General features: G+C 42.2%; 1 long non-coding RNA gene across 3 annotated transcripts in view; it reads left to right on the forward strand.

Moving 5' to 3' along the window:
- LOC132672651 (uncharacterized) overlaps positions 1–21,308 on the forward strand; it is a 240,514-nt gene that overhangs the window by 159,610 nt on the left and 59,596 nt on the right. For all 3 annotated transcript variants that reach the window (XR_009607626.2, XR_009607623.2, XR_009607627.2), the window contains one exon: positions 5,636–5,798. This is a non-coding gene — a long non-coding RNA (uncharacterized LOC132672651). The remainder of the gene's footprint in view (positions 1–5,635; positions 5,799–21,308) is intronic.

Below are 21,308 nucleotides of genomic sequence, written 5' to 3' on the forward strand. Positions count from 1 at the left end.
CGTGATGACCCAGCAGTGGCTCCCATATATTCATGCAGTCCTTAATGTCAGTGGTAATCTCCTGAAGGCAGCCACAAAGAGCATCCTTTCAACCCTAATAACGATTCCCAGCTCCTGTGCCTTGCCTGCATGTATAGTCCCATTTGGTCATGGTCCAGTTCCCCTCCTTTCTGGCTCAGCACAGCAAATGGAAAGAGACAGGTTCAAGGTCAGTACTGGGCCAGAAGCTGGAGCGTCTAGAGGATAGACCCCAACACGTAGATCGGAAGCTGTGGAAAACAGGATTCTTAAGTCAAAATCCAGTCAGAAACTACCGCAGTGAATGTTGCAATGAATTGTTAACTTATTCTTTCAACAAATATTTCTTGAATTCTTTCCTTTGGCAAGACACCAGGGAGGATGTGATGCCCCAAAATAATTTAAACAATTCCCTGAGTGCTGAATTCCAAGCTTCAATAAATTGTTCACATAGACTAATGGCAGCAAGGGCTTTCTCTGATGAATAAAAATAGAGTATTGTCTTTGTCGTTTTAGAAAAGAGTAAGAAAAAACACCAGAGTAATTTCCCGTCTCTCAGATGTAGCCTCAGGATTACATGGCAAACAGTTATTAAACAGAATGAGAAAAATCAAATGGTCCCATCTGTCCCACACTGGCTGTTTTTAGAAAAGGACAGTAAACAGTGACAGTTGCAAAACTTGATGGGACAAAATGAATGAGGCTCCAAGAAACATCCTCAGTCTGCACTCATTACTGTTTCAACAGCCTCTGAGAAAGGGCCAACTAATTTGGACCAGCTCTGCTGTCTGTTGACGTTCTTCAACAAGTGTCTTTTATTTCTGCTTGGGCAGATTTCTGCAACCCATCTCCCTACTGCCACTCTCACTCCGAACCTCCAGATTCTTCTCTGAACACAGCTTGGATCATTCCACTCCTTGGTCCAACCCATTAATATAGGATCATTGTCTATAAAGTGTTTATTTATTTTTAAGTTTATTTATTTTGAGAGAGAGAGAGAGAGAGAGAGAGAGAGAGAGGGAAAGTGCATATGGGGAGGAGCAGAAAAAGAGAGAGAGAGAATCCCATGCAAGCTCTCCATTGTAAGAGCAGAACGCCCATGTGGGGCTTAAACCCATGAACCTCCAGATCATGTCCAGCGCTGAAGCGGGACGCTTAACCAGCTAAGCTACCCACATGCCCCATTGTCTAAAAAGTATAACTTCTTAACCATTACCTCCACCCACCCTTCTCTCATAGGCCACACTGCTACACGTGCTGCACCCCGACCACACACCACTGGACACCATGTTTCCGCATTACTTCACCCACACATCTCCCCTCCCCCACTCTCATCCCATGCCATGCTTCTGTGCCTTGCCAGAGCCTGTGTGGAATGCCCTGTCTCCTAGCCTTCATTTCAGACTTCTAGTACCATGAGGCCTATGACGAAGGTTGATCTCAGTTCAGGCCAACAGGTATTTAAGGAGTATCTAGGCTCCTATCAAACTATGTGATAGGTAGGCCCTGAGGATATGAAGATGAAGAGATAACTCAGGCCCTTCGGTCCAGGAGCTCCCAGTCTAGCTGAAGAGACAGACATGGGCAGAGCATGTCCACGTGGCAAAGGCACGCCATCCTGACCCCCTCATCGTACAGGGTGTTGCAATGGCCGGGTGCTGTGGTGGTTCAGGAGAGGCGAGCCCTGCTCAGCCCGGGTCAGCGTGTTGCTGGAAGAAATTATCTGGCTTTGCTGTCGAATTAAAAGTTGTTCATAGCACTGAATGTGGGGAGAGAGGTGGTAGGCAAGAAGAGCTCGAATAAAGATTGTAATCTTCTATGGTGTCTCCTCAGCCTCCCCTCATTCCTGTAATTACATTTGTGTTATTGTTGCTGCTGCACCATTACAGTAGTAACCATATTCAGCCTTGTATTTTAGTGACTTGATTGTAATGATTATCAAGTGCCCGGTACGATTTAGGCACGATGGTAAATCTTGCCAAAAGTTGTCTCGTTTATTTATTTATGTATTTATTTATTTATTTATTTATTTTATTTTTAAAGTGTATTTATTTTGAGAGAGAGAGAGAGCGAGAGCAGGGGAGGAGCAGAGAGAGCGAGAGAGAGGATACCAAGTGAGGCTCCGTGCTGTCAGTGCAGAGCCCAATGCAGGGCTCGATCCCCCAAACTGTGAGATCATGACCTGAGCCAACACCAAGAGTCGAATGCTTAACCAACTGAGCCACCCAGGTGCCCCAAAAGGTGTCTCATTAAATTCTATGGTTCCATATGTCTGTTATAGCACATTATGTGTGTGTGGAGAGAGAGAGAAAAAAATGTTTATGTGAATATATAATATCTATCTGCCTATCTATCATCTATCTCCCATTAGTTCTGTTTCTCTGGAAAACTCTGACATACACAGAATTATGAAATTATTATGATCCTGGACATTTTTTGCCGAACCAGGTCCCACAAAATTACTATCCCTTTCTACGCTGTCAATAACTTTCTACAAACATCTCCAACACATTTGCCCTACTGAATTAGTGTTTTGCTAAAATACAAATCTGGCTGTGTCACTCCATTACTTAAACCCCTGCCATACTTCTCATCACTAAAAAGAAAATGCCACCATACTTAGCCTGAAGTCTAAGGTCATCTGAAATCAGATAACTTATCTCTCGCCAGCCTTTGTGCTCAACATCTTCACCTTTGCCCCCTGTGTACAGCCACTCTGAGTTTTACAAATTTGTGAAATTGTCTCCCGCCTCTTTGTCTGCCGTGCCCTCTGCCTGGGATGTCTTCCCCGGATCAAACCAATTGACAACGACCACTCCTTCTTAAAGACCTAACTCAAATGTCTCTTCGTCTGTGTCTAAATTCCTGATTCTCCTAAGCAGAAACAACCATTCTCTCTTTGGTTCCATATGTCTATCATACCACATTTTGTTTATAACCCTGTCTTCTCCATTAGAGTGTGAGCATCTTGAGAGCAGAGGCTGAGTCTGCATCCTGTCCATTTTGTCAGTAGCTGGCACGGAATGGTTCAGTTGCATTTTGTTGAATAAATTAATGGGGGAGCAAAGGAATGAGTCAAGGAATGAAGGAGTGGCTGAATGAATGAAGGCACGTGTCTTTATTTACCATTTCACATTCAATCTATCAGGCGATCTGTTGGCTCTACCTTCAAAATATTTCTAGAACCTGGTTACTTCTCACCACCTTTATTGCCACCATTCTAGACTAAGCTATCCTGGACTCTAGTCAAGATTTCCCTATTAGTTTCCTAACAGTTCTCTCTGCCTTGATCCTTGATAACCCCTAATGTCTATTCCCAACATGGAAGCTAGATGTATTCTTTAAAAGTAGAAACCAATACTCTGGTTTCTCTTCAGATCGTATAAATCTTTCGCCTTTTACTAAAAGTAGAAACCAGATCAAAACCCTCCTCAGGCTTTCATTTCATGCAAAATAAAAGCCCAGGTTCTTTCAGAGGCTGACAAGCTTTATTTGAACCACTGCCTCTCCTTTCAGTGTCCCATCTGGCCCTGCTTACTTTCTAATCTCATTTACTACTACTCTCCACCTTGCTCCCTCCACACCAGCCACCCTGGCTTTCTTGCTGCTCCTCAAATATACCAAGCTTGCTTCTGTCATAGGGCCTTTTCACGGGCAGTTCCCACTGCCTGGAATGCTCTCTGCTACTTACTTCCTGGTCCACTCCCCCAACCCCTGCAAGTCTTTGCTCAGATGGTACACATTCAATTGAGCCCAACCTTGACTACTTTATTTAATATCCTTCTTCTGACTGCCATTTTTTAATTCCATAGCACTTCTAACATACTATATAATTACTGATCACATTTATTATTTATTGTCTGACTCTCCCTACTAGAATGTAGGCTTATAAGGACTTGCTCTGTTTTGTTCAGTGATACATTCTAATTGGCTGAATAATGCCTGGAACATAGTAGACACTCAACAGGTAACTTTTGAATGACTAAGTGAGTGTATGACTACTCTAGGATGTAAGCTTCTTTTTTCTTTGTTTTGGTGGGGGGCAGGGTTAGGGTATGTGCTTAGTAGGATGTAAACTTCTTCTTTTTTTAATGTTTATTTATTTATGTTGAAAGAGTGAGTGAGTGGGGGAAGAGCAGAGAGAGAGGGAAAGAGAGAATCCCAAGCAGGCTCTGCACTGTCAGTGCAGAGCATGATGTGGGGCTCAAATGCCTGAACCATATGAGCATGACCTGAGCTGAAATCAAGTCAGACGCTTAACCGACTGAATCACCCAGGCACCCCAGGATGTAAGCTTCTTAAGTGCCCTGAACTTGTCAGACTTTCTTATTGCATACCTAACCCCAAATAGAATGCCTGCCACTTAGTAGGTGCTCAACAAATATTTGTTGAATGAATGGATGCATATGAGTTGAGTTTCAGTGGGTCACTCTTAAGGGGTTAAAAAAAAAAGCAGGCTGTCAACTAATAATCAGTTTAGTTTATTTAAAATATCTTGGTGTTTATTTTAACAAAAGCCTTCTTGGAATTCTAACACTAAAATAGGATGTCATTGAGGCCTCTGTGGTTTTAGTGGCTATGACCTTTAGCATCTTTCTCAGGATGGGAGGGTGAGTGTACATGGAGGGCCTTAATTAATCCAACCCTGAGGCTGGAGTGATGTGCTGACAAAATAATCAGGAAACCTTACAGACCAGCTTCCCTAAAATAACCTTGCAATTGTTCCTAACTACACCAGAAACTCCAATTTGGGCAGTATCGGCTCCTCTCGATTGACTCAGAGTGCTTTTAGCTAACATCAAATGCTTAACAAATCTGAAAGTTTCCCACGAGAACCTTCCACTAAGTTTGCGTTCTGCCAAGCTACAGAAAAGGAAGGTCTGTGTTTTACAAATGCAGAAAATAGTTTTAACTGTACTCCAGTTTTTGCAGACTCATGGGTAAATTTTCCAGTCAAGCACCAGTCTATGTGATCTGATTTTTGATCAAAATATAATGTCTAACAGGTGGGCTATTTGGGACTCAATCTTTGCCAGGTGCTGTGAAATAATGACAAATGATCATAGTGCCTATATATAAACCATCACAGGTCGCTCTCTTTGACCTGTGGTTCAGACCAGCCTTCCTAGAAACTCATTTTCAAACTACGCCCACTGCTGTGATTGAAAGTGGGTATTTTCAAAATTGCTTGGCTCGGCACACTTGCTGCTCTGGAATTACTTTGAATTGTGGCTTGACTGACAAGCTTATAGAATAGAAATTTGATATCTGAGTAAATAAACAGCCACCAGGTTCATGCAGGGACTTCTGAGCGTGGCATTTTTCTAAGGACAAGTAGATACATCATCACGAGGGTCCTTGTTAAAAAGATACTCACTTTACCCTGGAAAGTAGGGCCAAAAACTATTCATCTTTATACCCATAACAAGTTCGTTACTTGTAAATATTTAGAAATGAATAAATATGTGATAAATCTCTTTTATAATCATTAAAGAAAAATATCACTGTTTATAATATGATTCTTTTCAAGAGCATATAATAATTATTTTTTTAAATTTTGGTTTACAGAAGCTAAACGATGTCTTTTTCTTTTTTTTTTTTTTTTTTTATTTTACAGAGAGGGACAGAGAGAGAATCCCAAGCAGGCTCCACGCTCAGCAGGGAGCCTGACATGGGGCTGGATCCCAAGACCCTGGGATCATGACCTGAGTCAAAATCAAGAGTTGGACGGTCTACCGACTGAGCCATCCAGGCATCCCTAAGAGATGTCTGTCATTGTGGTAATTATCTATTAGCATAAGTAGTGAATAGTTTTGTTTTCTCTTTTGCCTTTCTTGTTTTCAACATGCTATTTTGTTTTAATATCTTACGGTATTTTCCAGAATCATACTTTCCTTTAGTTTCAAAACTACTTTTAGAAATATATCGGGCATACAATACAAACAAAAATGGATGTATTAGATGTACTGTGTTTCTTCAGTTGAATTTCCTACTAGCAAAATGTAGCAACATCTTTGCTTTCAGAACTAAAAATATATTTTGTGTGTATTTGATATGATAAGTTAGAACAATCTCCTTCATTTCAATAAGCCTTTATTCCATACCTTCTACATGCAAGCCACTGTGCTAAGCACTTTATAAGAAGTGATAAAGGCAAGTCTAGATATAGGGAGATAGACACCCCCATTGGCAGTTGCGAAACAGTGTGGTGATGCTTCCATTTATATGAAATATCCAGAGTCAGCAAATCCAGAGAGACAGAAAGCAGATTAGTAATTTCCAGAGATTGGAAGCAGAGGGAATAGGGAGTGACTGTTTAATGGGTGTGGGGCTTCCTTCTGGGGTCATGAAAATGTTCTTGAACTAGACAGTGCTAGTGGTTGCACAACGCTGTGAGTGTGCTAAATGTCGCTGATGGTTCATTTCATCATATGTATATTTTACCATAATGCATTTTTCTTAAAAAAAAAATACTAAAACAACAAACAGAAATCCCAGTGTGGTAAGGAAAACTCATTCATTCATTCATTCATTCATTCAACAAATATTTACTGAGAGCTTGTTATGTGTCAGTCACTGGTTACGTCCTAGGCATCAACTGCTGAGCAACACCAGACATTGTCATTCTCTCATGGACTATGTCTAGTTGAGAGACAGAAAATTAACAAGTAATTTTTTAAAGTTTAACCATGGATAAATGCTATGGAAACAAAATGGATAACTAAGACACTTGGCCTAATTGAGGGTGTTGGACAAGGGTCAGGGAAGATTATACAGAGGAAGGACGCATCAGTCTGGGTTTTCACGGATGAGTAGAAGCTGGAACGGAACTGGGGCAGAGGGGTGAGGTGGAGAGACCATGGAGAATATGGTAGCCCCTTTAGGAGCTTGCTGCCATGGACAAGGAGGTGGTGGATATAGAAACAGTGCAAAGGGTGTTTAGAAACTTAATGAGACAGAATTTGATGATGGATTGCATCTGGGATTGTCGAGTCAGGAGGGAAGGAGACAAAGGGGGAGAGAGACAGAGTGCCTATTTCTTAGCTTTCTGGTTTGCAGATCTGTATGACTGACAGTGTCACTCGAAGATAGGAAGTAATCCAGAGGCACCTTTGCCAGATAAAGGAAGGTGTTGCAGAAGAAAACACCTAACATTGGAAGTGGGTCACGTTGACTCAGGTGGGAAGCCTGACACAGTCTCTTCCTCAAATCTTGTGTAAGAATTTTTCCTATGCTCTTTGGAGTCGTAATTAGTGGTCAACAATAAGTCCATGTTGCAATGATAGCTACATATTCTTGTAACTCATTAAATATATATTAGCTGTCTAGGAAATGATATATAGTTCTATTATCCTTAGCACATACTTTAATTTCTTTTTAAGAAATTTTTAAGTATAAAATAAGAATGAAAGAGAAAAGGGGCACCTGGATGGCTCAGTCGGCTAAGCATCCAACTCTTGATTTCAGCTCCAGTCATGACCTCATGGTTCGTGAGTTAGATCCCCGCATGGGGCCCTGTGATAATAGCTTGGAGCCTGCTTGGAATTCTCTCTGTCTCTCCCTCATTCATGCTTGCTCCCCCCTCCCCCCTTCAGAATAAATAAACTTAAAAAAAAAAGAACAAAAGGGAGAAGAAAGATACCAGTTACTGAGTTTCCACTCTGTGCTACCAGGTACCATGCTAGGCACATAGTACAAATTTTCTATTTAAATGACCTATAGATCTTTCCCCCATTTTAAATATGAGGAAACAAAGGCTCAGAGTAAATTAGTAAATTATTTACTAATATTACTGTATTACAAATACAGGTCATAAGTAGGAGAGGTAGGATTTAAAATCAAGTCTCTAGGGGCCCCTGGATGGCTCAGTCGGTTAGGCATCCGACTTCAGCTCAAGTCATGATCTCACAGTTTGTGAGTTTGAGCCCCGCGTCGGGCTCTGTGCTGACAGCTCAGAGACTGGAGCCTGCTTCGGATTCTGTGTCTCCCTCTCTCTCTGCCCTTCCCCCATTCATGCTCTGTCTCTATCAAAAAATGAATAAATGTTAAAAAAAAATAGAAAAAAAATCAAGTCTCTAGTTACCTACCAAGAGTCACATTTATTCAACTACACTGACATTTGTCTAACTTGAATCATTTGTATGGCACTTTTATGATTTTTTTCTACGTACGTATGCCACTTATACTAGGATTTTACAACATATTTTCCTTTGAATTGGCTCATCTGTTTTTAGACTCAAATATATTTTATAAGGGCACTTTATAGTACTAGCATGAATAGGAAGTTAGTGCAATTATAAAGGCAATCATAAAAGGCAAATGGAAACTATAAAGATTACAATTAAACAATGAAACAGTACTAACTTCTAGTTACATGCTGTTGTTTTCTGGTGAGGTTCTGAGTTTGATGCTTGTTCTCTCCCTGTAAAATGAAGGATTAGAAAAGTCAGAGGGGTAATCAAGACCAGTAACATATTGAGAGATAATCCCTGATAATTATTGCAGAGAAGAGAAAGAGAAATAATTTTCTCACCACGTGATTCAATGTTATTTACTGCTGTGAACCACCTGAAGCCGTTTCGTAGGCTAGTGACATCAAATGTCCCAAGGCTTGGGGCGCCTGGGTGGCTCAGTTGGTTAAGCGTCCGACTTCAGCTCAGGTCACGATCTCGCGGTCCGTGAGTTCGAGCCCCGCGTCGGGCTCTGGGCTGATGGCTCAGAGCCTGGAGCCTGCTTCTGATTCTGTGTCTCCCTCTCTCTCTGCCCCTCCCCCGTTCATGCTCTGTCTCTCTCTGTCTCAAAAATAAATAAAACGTTAAAAAAAAAAATTAAAAAAAAAAATGTCCCAAGGCTAGGGAGCCACCACTCCCATCAATGGGATATCCACACTTTGGATTTTCTCTTGATATTGATCCCACCAACATTTGTATTCAAGATCATGGTGGCAAGAGAGTATGTAGCAGTTCGAGTTGCCTCTTTTACAAGAATTATCTGGATCGGGTCTAATGTAGCCTCCCGTTGGCTATGCAGGCATAAAAGAGAAAGGATTTGTCAACCGAAATCTCAGCTCTTACAGCATGTTATGAAATTTACCTCAGGATGGAACATTTCCAAAGCTTAAATGATTTTAAAAAGGGGGTTTTCATCACTTAGAAGGCCCCCACGTGACCGTAAATGAAATTCTAAAACTTCAGAGACCCTGAGAGAATTATCGTCCCCAGTCCGGGAAGATGAGCCCACAACGACAGGTCAACGCTGTGAGCAGAGGAGGCACTTAGGCTTGATTGAAGAAGAGAGGAAACAAACTACCGCACTTGGCATTCATTGAAGGGAGACAGAGAAGCAACAAGTGCCTTCCTGAGGAAAGACCAGATGGAAGGAAAATTAAGCAAAGTTGAAAAACATTGCTGTGGTCTGTTCCACAAAAACCAGCAGAGCTGTGGTTTCCCTGGAGCCAGAGATTTGAAAGGTAAGGAAAATAGAGATCACATTACATGGTACTCAAGGGTTCAATGTGCAAAACAATGATCCTAATGAAGGTCTAGCTAACGCCTTTTCTGTCTCAGAGATGAGCAAGGGGAACGAGAGGTATCTAAACCTATAACGGCCATGTATTAACCCAGTCGGAATGATTTACTGTTACCATATTGGGGCTGACTTTGAGTTCAGGAGAGGAAAAAAAAAATGAAGAAAAACAAGCTTACCCATAAAAAGAGATTGTAGAACTTCGTGTCCCAACAAGTGGGTAAAAATGTTAACATTGTTTTTTATGTCTTAATAAATGTCTTTCGTAAAAATTGCTGACAACACACTCCCTAGATCTCTTTATTAGATCGGAAGAGATATTGATCAGAAGGAGGAGTTGATCAGGAAAAAAAAGGGTAGAAGGAAACCGGGTCTTAGGTTAAATAAAAATATATTGACTGTCTTTTTGAATTTAATAATCTGGTAAGAATAAGTATTTTTATACAGGTGATAGAAATGAGATAAGAGAAGTTAGGGAAAAAAAGAAGAAGAAGTTAGATAACTTGTCTGGAAACACATAGCTGAAAATGTAGAAATCAGAACTTAGAGCCTGCCTGGATCTACAGCCTTTCGTCTTTCAACCAAACCCCTAAACCTTCTCTAATTAATCCTACCAGCTCAATGGAAATGGCCCATATGCTACTAATATTACCTTCAAAACTTCATGGAGTCACAAAACTACTGTGTCGGGAAAGAAGGATGGTGAGTTTGACCCCATTTGGGGGACATTGCAAAACTCCATGGGCAGTAAGGTAATGGTGCCCCCACTCCACAGATGACCAAAATAAGGCTCAGGCAATTACATGTCTTGCCTCAGGTGACGTAACTAATGTGTGGTCGTTCTGGCCATCCGCCTCACATCTCAGGTGGAATTCTTCTACCACGGTAACTTTTGGCTTTGCACGGAGAGCCAGAAGACGCCTTCAGTCATTATGGCCAGATGTGTTTTGTGAGCGACCATTGGCACTACTGGAGTAGTCAGTTTTAAAGACCAGGTTACTATTGTGGGGACTGAACTCTTCTTCCGAGGAGAAATTCAGAATGTGGTTTGTCTTTGCTGTCTCGAATTCCAACAGATTGGTAGGTGATCCAGGCTTCTACTCTGCATACTTAGTACGTGAACTGTTTTGTCCAGTGAGTGCAAAGACACAAAACGAAGGAGTCGGGTGACAGGGTCTCGATCCTCAGGCTGCACACAATGTCATGGTTACCTTCAGACAGGCAAGATAGGCACAGAACCGAGGAGTCTCTTTTCACGAAGGTTGCTGTAGGGCCACGGGGCCTGCCTGCGGCGGGCCCAGCCAGAGGTGCATCAGGTGTAAGCATGGGGGACTAGATCGGAAATGAGGAGGAACGGGTCGAGGCAGTTGTTAGAATGCCCTTGACTCAGAGGTTTGAGTCTGTGATCCTGGAACCGTAAGTTAGGAGCCCCCTCCAGGACTGCCATCTGGAGCGTGCACCGTTTCCGTTATCTCTTGAATCCTTTCATCTCAGCAATTAGCTCATGTTTTAGCGTTGAAAACCTTCTGATTTGATTTTCCCCATTCTCACTGCCAGTGAATCCTCATATAGCATTTCACTGGGAATGTGAACGTGTGTGTATTACGCAGGATGTTTACTTGTATTGGGGAATGGTTGGCGAAATCCTCATGGGGACGGCTTGGCACTTCGGCACTGCCCCCCAACACTGAGGGCCAAATCCCAGCCTGGACTGTCTTGGTGAAGCCCTCCATGGTGAACAACAGGGTAACTTAACTGCTGTCTGGTTACTGTGTCTAGAGATAATCTGCGGAAATGATAGGAATGATGGAAGCCATTGCTGAATGATGAGAGTCACCATGCTTCCTCTAGAATCAGGGGCAGAAGAAGGAGTCACACCGTAGAGACCTAGGACAGGAGGTCATCGTGCAGTTTTGTAGATAGGGCAGCACAAGGTGAGGAATCAAGTGTGTCTAACGGAGGCCTTCCTGTGAGGGGTTTACCTTTTTTGTAATTCTGTCTTGGATTAGAATGGACAATGACATAAACATCTTCTTCCTTCGACATGATGGTTAAGTTGGTCATGCTTAACCTTTAGAGAGGCCTCTGGGCTGGTGTAATGGAGAACAGAGGTCAAAGTCTGCACAGGAAAGTGTGGCTTCCCCACCTTCATCCAGTGATGCCCATAAAGGAGGGACAGCACCATCTTAAGCGGAGTGCAGTTCAGGAGCTTCCGGTGCAGACCCTTTCAAAATGAGCAGGGGCTTTCCGTGGAGGGGAGGAGCGTGGGGCAGCCCTCAGTGGCAACCTACACCTTGCACATGGGGCCAATGACTCTTTTCAAGGATTCTGAGGAGGGTGCCCCTTGAAGTGAGGGAAGCCTTCCTCACTCACGCTTCCTTCCTCACTCACGCTTTCACTCTCTAAGTAAATAAATAAACTTAAAAAGCAAAGACACATCATTAGAGCTCTGGAATGAGAGGTAGGGATGGCCTATGGGGCCTAACCCACAAATAGTAGTATCCGTGGGAGAGTGCCGGGCTGGGTGCTTCAGCTCCGATGAAGGTCTTAGCAGAGACGCAGAACTGAAAGCAATGAGGTGATGCATGGCACAGTAGAGGTGATAGAAACAACACGAGCTTGGGACTCAGAGTGACCTGGATCTGTCTTGGCTTCAAAAACTGTTCTCTTGGGGCGCCTGGGTGGCTCAGTCGGTTGAGCGTCCGACTTCGGTTCAGGTCATGATCTCACAGCTCGTGGGTTCGAGCCCCGCGTCGGGCTCTGTGCTGACGGCTCAGAGCCTGGAGCCTGCTTCGGAATCTATGGCTCCCTCTCTCACTCTTTGCCCCTCCCCTGCTCATGCTCTGTCTCTCTCTCTCTCTCTCTCAAAAATAAATAAACATTAAAAAAAAAATTAAAAAAAAAAAAAACTGTTCTCGTGTTTGAACAAGGTACCGAAACAGTCTCTGCCTCAGTTTTACCCTCTGCAAAATGAGACACATCGCTGCCCGCAAGTAGGGAACATCATCTAAAACATGGTAGCATCTCACAAGTACTCAATAATTAGTATCTGTTAGTATTTTCATTATCATTATTACTCATGCTTCTAGCATAATTCTTGGGGTTAATTCTTAATAGCTAATAACAGCCAATACCTCTATCTCACTTAGCTGTGTTCCAGGCACTGTTTCCAGCACTTATATTAACTAACTTAATTCCCGTAACAACCTATGAAGTAGCTGGTATTTTTTCCATTTTACAGATAAGGAAATTGAAACAGGAGAGTTTAGTAACTTGGCCAGGGGTGCACCACCAGTAAATGGCAGGATCAGGATTTGAATGAAACCCAAGCTGTCAGAGTGCAGTGTTCATTCTGTTAACTGTGATGTTATAAATGTGACTCCTTGTCTGCCTAAGAGGATCTATGAAAAAAAGCATAAGGCATATCATTAATCTTTTTTTTTTTTTTTTAATTTTTAACGTTTATTTATTATTGAGAGACAGAGCGTGAGCATGGGAGGGGCAAAGAGAGGGAAAGACACAGAATCCAAGGCAGGCTCCAGGCTCTGAGCTGTCTCCACAGAGCCCGACTTGGGGCTCAAACTCACAAACCGTGAGATCATCACCTGAGCCGAAGTTGGGTGCTTAACCGCCTGAGCCACTCAGGTGCCCCGGCGTAGCATTAACCTTGAAGGACATGGGGACACAAAACTCAGGTGCGTGAGGCCAGTGGAACAAACACAAAATCACATGGGCCCAGTGGTGTATCACAGCCTTTGAGCCATTGCAGTTGGAGCCGCAGTGAAAGGCAGGAGTCTGAGAAGTCAGGTTGGGCAAGGAGACGCTCCAGGAGTTGGCCGAAGTAGTTAGCAGGGGAAATATCTGACCCAGTGTTCTCCTCTCCCATCTGGCAAGCACACAGAGACCAACAAGGAAGAGAAAGAGCAAATCCTTGCAGCAATTTTAAATGCATAGGACTTAACATTAGACATTACGGAGTCTCTTCATTTTACAGTTGACAAAATGGCGTCGCCAGTGGAGCCAGTGACTTGCTGGGGGTCGCAGAGGTAGACTGTGTAAGGAGGCATCCAGAGGAAGTGGCAGCGGCTCGTGGTAGCTATGGAGAAGGATGTGCTGTGGGAACGGGGAAAGGGAAGACAGGAGAAAGGATGTGTGTGAGAGGCTCATGTGAAGCACGTTGACCACAGACTCTCAAGCGATGTCTTTGTGCTAGCTATTATTTTGAATAACATTGTCTTCAAGGGAGAGAGATGGGAGGTCAGTTTGGAAATTATTTCCTAACCCAGGGCAGTAATGAGAGTGTGGGTAAGGTCAGGGCCATGGTGGAATAGAGGAGGGAGCATGTTCAGTAAACACCTCAGAGATAAAACACATAGGTTTGGTGGGGTGGGGGTGGGGTGCACTGAGACCCGACGATGTGATGAAACACGGTTCTCTTTCTAGGTGGAATCCCGAGGCCACTATGGGAGTGGGAAGGAGGCAGAAGCCAGGGAGGGGCCAGAACAGACAAACCCTCAGCCTGCTTGTCATTACACAAAGGTTGGATTCTGTTGAGCACAGAGGAGTTCTTTCCTCTCTCCAGCTGAGCACATCTGGCTTTCAGGACGAAAGGATCTGATGTGTCAGGTTTAAATGTCTTGAATGACCAGCTGTAGCAGAGAAGGGATGAGAAGCATGTCAGGTCAACGCTGTGACCTCCCTGGGGCTGTAAGTGATATTCCCAATAATAAACATGGAGCCTTGGCTAGGAGAGGCCCACGATGGTCATTGTTTCCCTGACTAGAATTTTACATGCACACAGGCTGGAAAACTTGGCCAGAAGTTTGAACCATGTGTTTCGTCAAGTCCTATAAGTCTTTAGACTCCTTTTTTATATTATCCCAGTGAGAAATGTATTAGGAGGTTTATACGAGCCAGGCAACTGTCCTGATATTTTGCAGAGAGTATCATTGATATTTGGGCCACTGTGGTAAAAAAAAAAAAAAAAAAAAAAAAAGTCCTTTGCACAGGCACACGGATGTAGAGTTGGCAGTTATCAAAATGTGGACAAACTGGAGAGTCAGCTTCATTGCTTCCACGCTGCCTATTTGCTGGTGTTTGTGCTTTGATGACCTCCTAGGTTTGGAAATATCTTCTATTCCAACCTGCATAAGCAAAGTACTGAAAATTCACAGTAAGATGTGAAATACTGATGGTAGCTTGCAGCGTTCCCCCTCCCTGGGCATTTGCAGGCACAAAGCAGTAGGGCTGTAAGGCACTGTGCTTCAGAAATCAGCCTCAGTGGTAGGGAAGTTGCCTCAGTCGCTCCATCTGAAATGCACTTGAATTTCTTCCCAGAGCCTAACCTGTTCTTGGAAGCGCAAATCAGCCCCACCCACTTTGCAAAGCCTACTACCAACCCCAGCCCACAACAGTCTCCCCTACGTTGAACTTCTCTCGGATGTACTGCTTAAGACGTGGATAAGAATTGTGAAAAGCAAACCGATTAGCCATCTCCCTTTGGATGGCATGGTCTAAAACTGAGTCCTTGGAAACCCAAAACTTGGAGTTCAGATCTCAAGTTCACCATTTACTAGCTGGGTGCCCTTGGGCTACATTACCATCCAGTGCCTCACTTTCCAAATTTGTAAACTGGGTGTATTCGTGCCAGTCTCACAGAACTGTGAGAATTAGGTGGAATCACACAGGAAAATACCAAACCATGATAAGCGTTTTCTAAAAGTTAACTATGCCCTTTTTCAAACTCCTGAAATTGTGACAAGAGGCAGCACATAGTAATTCAGTTGTTTTCCAAGTTCCCAGAATCTGCATTTAACATATGTATGTTCTGTGTGTGTGTGTGTACATGCTTGTGCATGCACACCCTACTTATATTAGTAATAATTAAATATTTTCTTTAAATCAACTTCTGAAAAATTTGAATTTACTTAAAAACAAAATTTGTATTACAATTCTAAATGAAAGGAGCAGGATCTCCTGCTCTAAAAAGAACGTAAACTGAAGTCAGTAAGACAAAGCAATATTATTTAATGCTAAGTAGGCTCTAAGCATTAGATCTGCTCTCTTAGTATTAGAAAAAGGAGAATCGGGCGTGTGGGTGGCTCAGTCGGTTGAACGTCTGACTTCAGCTCAGGTCATGATCTCGCCGTTCCTGAGTTCGAGCCCCACGTCAGGCTCTGTGCTGACAGTTCAGAGCCTGGAGCCTGTTTCAGATTCTGTGTCTCCCTCTCTCTCTGCCCTTCCCCCACTCACGCTCTGTCTCTCTCTCTTAAAAATAAAAATAAAATATTAAGGACAAATTTAAAAAAAAGAATCAGCAAATGTCAAAGAGGTTTTGTGGATAGGCTCTTACAAAACTTAGCATTTTTTTGTTGATGTAAGCAAGTTAGAAATACAATTGAAAAAGGGGGCTGACTGTTTCACAGTAAGACTCATTGTCCTTTAATTGATGTCCTTTTATCACTCAATTCATCTTTCAGGGCACTCACTCTTTAGAGCAAAAATTACAGTCGATAGTGCAGCGTTTTAGAAGCAGAGACATCAGCCTTTGAAATTTGGCCCTGCTCCCTACTTGCCAATTACACTGAACAACTTACTCAAGTCTTTGTACTTCACTCTCCTCATTAGTCAAATGAAGTATTAACACTCAGCTTGGAGGGTATTTGCGTGGTGCCATAAAGTATGTTACATGCATAGTAAAATGCCTTGAATTCATAACAGAAAAGCATAATGATGATGACAGGGAAAATTGCCTTGTCAAAGTGCAGATACATAAAATAAAGAGCAGGGTGTTTGTGTGCCCAGCCATCCAGTTCACAGGGACAAAGATGTTCTGGGACTCTCATCCCAGACATCGGACAAGCTGTTAGCACATAACTGGGTGGTTTGAAGCCCTCCAGGATTATATAATATTAGATGGCAACCAGAACTGTTAGACCTTTTTCTTTTATTCCTTACATAGATTTCATTTTTCAACCAAAGTTAGAAAAACATTTTTTTTAGTAAAATATTGAGAAAGCACCATAAAGCAGAAAGGAAAAAATAAAATCACTTCTGATTCTGCTACCCAGACAAAACTGAATATGGTATTTTGCAAATATTTTCTTTCAGATTTTTCTATTCAGATTATGGGCATATAATGTTTTTTGTTTGTTTTCTTAAGATGGAAAGCTACTCTGCCCTTCGTTTTGTTATCAGGTCTGTTTATTTAACAAATAAAATGTGTACTCATGCAAATATTTTTCTGATCATTCTACAACCTGGCTTTTATGTTTATGATAGCATATCACATGGATGTAGCATTAGCCTCCCTGCCCAAAGTAGGTGGTATCGCATAAACATTTTTTGGGTGCCCGTTTAGGTGAAAATGTTATTTTAAATGTTTGTACGTTTCCTATATACTTACTGATGGCTTCTGTTTTTTTCTTTTATGAATTTCGTGTTCAGATCTATACTTACTTTTTCCCCATTGGGGCATTTATCTTAGTCTTATTGATTTGCAAGAAAATATTTACATATAAGATTAGTAATTTGCACGTCCTACACATTGGCACTGATTTTGCCGATAACCTGTTGGTTTCTTATTTTTACAAATGCCACGTGTGATAGCTACAATATTAAAAAATTATCACGTAGTCCTATCTGTTAGTGATTTCTTTCATAACTGTGCCTTTGGTATCAAGCTCAGAATGTTTTACTCTATAGTCAATTATATAAATTTTTGCATATATTATCTTTCAGCGCTTTACCAGTTTTAAAAAGTTTTGTGAATAATACACAAATAGAATTTTATTGTAAAAATTTTAATGTGATCAGAACTACTGAAACATGCCCTCATTCCCTTGGTTATCTCATTCAGTCTTATGGCTTAAAATGTGACCTGATGACTCCCAAATTTATATGTCTGTTCCTGAACTGTTACCTGGATTCCAGGGTCATACATCCGCCTGACTATTTGACAACTCTACCTTGATATGTAACAAGCACCTCAAATTTCACAGACCCCAAACTAAGCCCTGACATCTCTTCTACAACCTACCTCTCCTGTCACCCTTCCCACTTCAGTTAAACACGAATCCACCATGCACATGCTCATAATAAAGTCCTCGGAGGCTTGCTCACTCTTTTTATTTAAAAAAATTTAATGTTTATTTATTTTGAGAGAGAGAGAGAAGGAGAGAGAGAGCAGGGGAGGTGCAGAGAGAGAGGGAGAGAGAGAATCCCAAGCAGGTGCCATGCGGTCAGCACTGAGCAGGACGCAGGGCTCAAACTCACAGACTGTGAGAGCATGACCTGAGCCTAAATCAAGAGTCAGACACTTAACTGACTGAGACACCCAGGCGCCCCCTAATTCTCTTGTTTTTACAGTTCTGTTGAACTATTTGACAAATCCCATTAGCTCTCCCTTCAAAATATATCCAGAAGTCAATTACCTTGTGCCACCTGTCCTGCCACCACCCTGGTCCCACCCACCGTCATCTCCCTTCTCCAGGTTCGCGACAGCCCCCTGTCTAGTTTTCCTTCTTGCTTAGTAACCGAGGAGCAATCCTGTTAAGAAAACTAAGTTATATTGTGTGTCCTTGGCTTAACACCTTTCAACAGCTTGCTCTGTCATTCACAGGAATCACCACAATCCTCAAACACCCTTTAAGGCCCTGCAAGGTATGCCTTATCTTGTTGACCTCATTCCCTGCTACTCTTTCTTCAGGGAACAACATGCCCAAGTCAGGGTATCGAACGTTCCAGGTCCACTCCCTCCTGAGCGAGTGCTCACTGTTCTGCAGCCTGGGAACATACCCACGTGGCACATTCCCTCACCTCTGTCACATCTTTTCTCAAGTATCACTTTCTCAGCAAAGTGTTTTTTCCTCTACCCCCTTTTGTGCTCTGTTTTCCTTGGTAGCATTTTTTCACCGTTTATCCTATATTTTACTCATTTATTTTGTTTATGGTCTCTCTCCTCCCCACTAGAATGTATGCTCCATAAAAACAGAATTAGTGTTGATGTCCCCTGCTGTATACTCAGCACAAGGAATAGTGCCTGGCACATGGCAGGCCCTCAACTGTTTGTTAAATGAGCCAATTAACTTACATAAACTTCCCTTTTGTCATCACTCTCAAACTCCGTCCCTTCCCCAAGCACCAGAGGTAACTAATAATAAATGAAGAAAGCGATTGCAGAACAATATATACAAGGAATCCTTAATGTAAAGCAGATAAATAAGTAAATGCCAAAATAAAGTTATGGAGGCACACACACCAAACTAAGATGTTGTTATTCCATCTGGAACTTATTTCTCTCTGAAGGAGGGGAAGATATACATTTTTTTCCCAAGTGACTAACCAATTGTGCTATTATTATTAAAACCTATCCACTAATATTCTAACATATCCTCACTGATACAATATGACACTTTGAACATAGATTACATGTGTCTCAACTGGGGCCAGTTTGCTGGACTATGTGTAGCTGTAATGCAAAATTTTAAAATTGTATCACTATCGCAAACTTGCGTATCAATTAGAGTTAGTCACCTCTTACTACTCTTTAAAAAAATTTTTTTTAATGTTTATTTTTGAGACAGAGAGAGACAGAGCATGAAGCGGCCGGTGGGGGGGGGGGGGGTGGTCAGAGAGAGGGAGATACAGAATCTGAAGCAGGCTCTAGGCTCCGAGCTGTCAGAACAGAGCCCAATGAGAAGCTCAAACTCACGGACTGTGAGATCATGACCTGAGCCGAAGTCGGATGCCTAACCGACTGAGCCACCCAGGCGACCCATCTTACTACTCTTTTTTAAAAATGTCCCTGCTTGTTTTCATGATTTTATTCTCTCAGCTATTTTTTTTTTGGGGGGGGGGGATATCTTTTAAAGCTGTTAGGTTAAAGAATTAGAATTTTAGTTGGAATTTCATTACGTGTACAGAGTAGTTTGTGAACAATTGACATGTTTATACCATTAAGTACTTCCTTCTTGGAACATGGCATGCCTTCCCAATAATTCATATATTTTATGGCTCAGAATGTAGTCATGTTGTCCTCATTAGGTTTAGGACATTTCCCATTCAATTTTTTTAAATTATTACACACAGCTAGAACAGAGATTCATTTTTGTGTATTTGTATTGTGAGCCAAAGTACTGAGTCCTATTATTAGAGTTTTGTTGTAGTTGTTGTGTCTCTTGGTTTTCTGGGTAGATAATCATCACCTTGAGATAATGACAATTTTGTCACCCCCTTACTACACCTGGATTCCCCAACATTCACAGCTTGAGATGGTGGCCTATATATGAGTGATTTGGTGGGAAGCACAAAGGCTCCAATCCCATGTAACAGCTCTTTCACATGGGGGAGCAAAGAGAGAGAGAGAGAGAGAGAGAGAGAGAGAGAGAGAGACAGACAGACAACCAAAAGATGTGCTATTGAGTGGGTCACATCTAGAGGTTATTTGTTGTCTGATCCCACAGGACTGATTAAGGATCATATGTGAGGCATTTCCATATTAGCCACAACAAGGAGAGAGAAGAATTTATGCCCTTTGCCATTTGCCAACAGTCCCAGCACATTTCATGCCTCATGATCAAGAGGGAAGCTTCAGGGGAAAAAAGGTGTATGGTGCAGGTCTGACAACGTGAGTCTCTGTCATATTACACTGCCAATAAGTCAGTCTGAGACTACACAGAACCGTGCTTGCTGGAATGAGATAAACAAGGCCAAGGGGATCTGAAGTGGTGGATAAGAGATACCCGGTACAGTCCACCCCTTGTACCTAGATCCTCTAGTGCTTGCCATCACATCTGGCTCCTATTCTGCAGTATGGAGCCAAATAATCCCTCACCTTATTCCCCAGACAGAGGAAATGCAAAGCCAATCTTTCATGGACTCACCTTCAGAGAGGTAGCCAGCCATAATCACTGAGGCTTTGTAAGAGAGTTAATGAAACAAGGTCTAGTCCCTACTGTGAAAGCAGCTCTGATTACCTCTCACTTTTTGCCCAGGGGATTCTCAGACCTGCTTTTTGGGATACTTGCAGAAGAAACTGTGCCAGCCATTCTGATGTAAAGAACAAACAAAGAGGTGTGAGGTGACTAACACCAATAAGGTGACCTTTGACAAATGGAGGAGAATTGGCAGATAAATAATCCTCTTTCATTCTTCAGTGAACAGTTTGGAAGCTCATTCTAAATTATTCTTCAGAGGGTCTTTAGCAGGATCAAGCCATAGATGCCCCCACTAGGGACCATCTTGATAACATATCATTGGATTGGTTTTTCCCTGCTTTTCTGCCTCATTATTCCCATTGACCCAACTCTGCATCTTTGGTGTTTCTTCCACCAGTTGCTACTTACAAGCAATCCCTGTCTCAAGCTCTGCTTTTTGGGAAAATCTAGACTAGCTGACATCCATGTGTGTTACCTCTGACCTATTATCCAATATTCATTGAAAATTCTAGCTATTCTCCTTTTCTCAATATTCCAGAAAAATCCAAGCACATGTTTATGGACAAATCACCAGAATATTTGTCATATATTCTTGTTGTGATATTGTAGGACCTTCAACAAGGAGACAGGCCTTCCCTTCTGTCAATAGGGGCTGGATCTGTGAACAGTTTTAGATCTGGAAATGAGGTCAGGGACCATAATTTTCCATAGCAGCAAATGAAATCATATTTTTGCTTCCCAGCCTTTTTTCTTCTAATCATACAAGTTGAGCATCACCCTGGTCTGTTGTTCACATGATTCACTCCCAGAATTTTAAGATGTATTATC

The sequence above is a fragment of the Panthera onca genome, chromosome C1, assembly GCF_046562875.1.
Source record: "Panthera onca isolate mPanOnc1 chromosome C1, mPanOnc1 haplotype 2, whole genome shotgun sequence".
In the NCBI taxonomy this organism is placed as follows: Eukaryota; Metazoa; Chordata; class Mammalia; order Carnivora; family Felidae; genus Panthera; species Panthera onca.